At 37.4% G+C, this 2500-nt stretch overlaps 1 long non-coding RNA gene across 2 annotated transcripts in view; it reads left to right on the forward strand.

The window, feature by feature from the left end:
* The window catches only part of LOC149130242 (uncharacterized), a 170583-nt gene that overhangs the window by 1402 nt on the left and 166681 nt on the right, over window positions 1-2500 (forward strand). The gene's annotated exons all lie outside the window — the stretch shown is intronic.

A 2500-nucleotide genomic window follows, 5' to 3' on the forward strand; every position in this document is an offset into this window, starting at 1 on the left:
TGATGGTTCTGTCTGCAGGTACTGAAAGGTCGCAAAGAATTGTTACATTTTCTCCTTCTGTTACAGCTCAGGATGGAGGTTAAACCATTTCTCAATAGTTATGATTTTATAATGCCGACATATTAACCAGTGTAGATATTGGGCAATTCTTTCACGTTATAATTTATACTCCATTGGTGCTTAGACTTAGCATCCAGAGATTAGGTGGTTCACTATTTCCATCTCCTCATAACACAATCGGAACTTTGGATCTATCCCATTTTTCATTACATTGACTTAGTAGTCTCGAGTGAATGAGCTTGTATTTTGAGCAGCTAAGAGGAAGCAGGATTATTATTGTTATTATTATTATTATTATTATTATTATTATTATTATTATTATTATTATTATTATTAGATGACGTGGAGAATAATTTTCATGACCTTCCACGAAATGAAGTTTTCTAAAAGCTAACGATAATTTTGTTGCGACTGCTCCTGACCATAGTTATAAGAAGAGGAGAAGGAGGAGGAGAAAAATCGGAAGGAGGAGGGAAAGAAGAAGAAGAAGAACAACAACAAGAAGAAGAAGAATGGCACAAATCTTGAAGCGCTTTCCGTTTTTAAGAGGAGAGACCAACAGATTGAAATCAGTTTTAAATGGACAACTGTGAAGAGATAGGAAGAAATGATTTTGGGGAATTATTCAAATCTAAAAGATTATATCTTTTTTTTTTTTTTTTAGCAAAAATAATTTCAAAATTGGATCTCTGACCAATATCTGTATGACCAATATTCCAGAAGAAATATCGGAAGTGAATAAAGAGAGGGGGGGAAACAACTCAGCATCTCCCCCCTCTCCCCTAAAAAAAGCGGTTGGATCCCAAGATGAAGAGGAAACGTTTCGTTGAGTGAGGAGAGTGATCCACGAAACATGTCCATTGCAACTATTAAATGTTTCCGATGAATCCGAACGCACAAAGATATTTGTCCATCTACTTTCACCGCTATTGAGAATCGATTTATTATCAATACAACATTAACCATGGCTGTGCGGTAAGAAGCTTGCTTCCCAACCACATGGTTCCGGGTTCAGTCCCACTGCGTGGCACCTTACGCAAGTGTCTTTTACTATAGCCTCAGGGCGACCAAATCATTGCGAGTGGATTTGGTAGACGGAAACTAAAATGAAGCCCGTTGCATATATATATATATATATATATATATATATACACACACACAATACACACACACAATACACACACACATATATATATATATATATATATATATATATATATATATATATATATATATATATGCATATATATGTTGTTGTTGTTGTTGGTACTCCGTCGCTTACGACGTCGAGGGTTCCAGTTGATCCGATCAACGGAACAGCCTGCTCGTGAAATTAACGTACAAGTGGCTGAGCACTCCACAGACACGTGTACCCTTAACGTAGTTCTCGGGGACATTCAGCGTGACACAGTGTGACAAGGTTGACCCTTTGAATTACAGACACAACAGAAACAGGAAGTAAGAGTGAGAGAAAGTTGTGGTGAAAGAGCACAGCAGGGTTCGCCACCATCCCCTGCCGGAGCCTCGTGGAGCTTTAGGTGTTTTCGCTCAATAAACACTCACAACGCCCGGTCTGGGAATCGAAACCGCGATCCTATGACCGCGAGTCCGCTGCCCTAACCACTGTGCCAGTTGTTAGCCCCCCTTCGAAGGAGGAGGGCTAACAACTTCATTAATTAATTGATTAATTGATTATGCATACAAACCAATATCTAGCGAGGAAACAGTTTCTCTAGTTTCAAAAATCGATCGTTATCTTCAATAAGGTTATGTACTAAATACATAATTGTGTGTGTGTGTGTGTGTGTGTGTGTGTGTGTGTGTGTGTGTGTGTGTGTATACACACACACATTAGATATACATAATAGTGTAAATAATACGCGAAAGTTATACAAATAAGGTAACAGATGTTGTAAGCTTTGTCTACCAGAAAAAAGTATAAAGCTATTACTCCATACGAGAATGGCTTCAAAATATTTATGAATAAATATTTTAAACCAGCTAACTGCTGAAAAAGGGATACACGCATAACAGAGCAATACACGCTCCAAAAGGAAAAAAAATGAGAAAACTAAAGCATTTTCCTTAATGTGAGTTAAATATTCGTTTTAATATTTGTGGTCATACCTGAAAAACAGAAGGTTAGTAAAGAACAAAATCTTTTTAGACCACCACAGAACACGTTCCTGAATACATCAAAGAGCTTTTCTATTTTAAATGTGTTTAGAGAGATGTTTGTGAACGTAGTCTTTCTGTTTGAACGTTGTTTGTAGATATATAAAATATGTGGTCCTTTCTTGGCGTGAGATCTTGTTAAGACGTGAAACTTAGAATTCTAAGTCATTTCAGCTTAAAAAACTCACACATGCGCGCACACACACACATGCGCGCACCTGCACCCGCATATATGCTAGCCTTCACGTTAATGTAATATATGCAA

This window comes from Octopus bimaculoides, chromosome 30, assembly GCF_046866305.1.
Source record: "Octopus bimaculoides isolate indiv1 chromosome 30, ASM4686630v1, whole genome shotgun sequence".
NCBI lineage: Eukaryota > Metazoa > Mollusca > Cephalopoda > Octopoda > Octopodidae > Octopus > Octopus bimaculoides.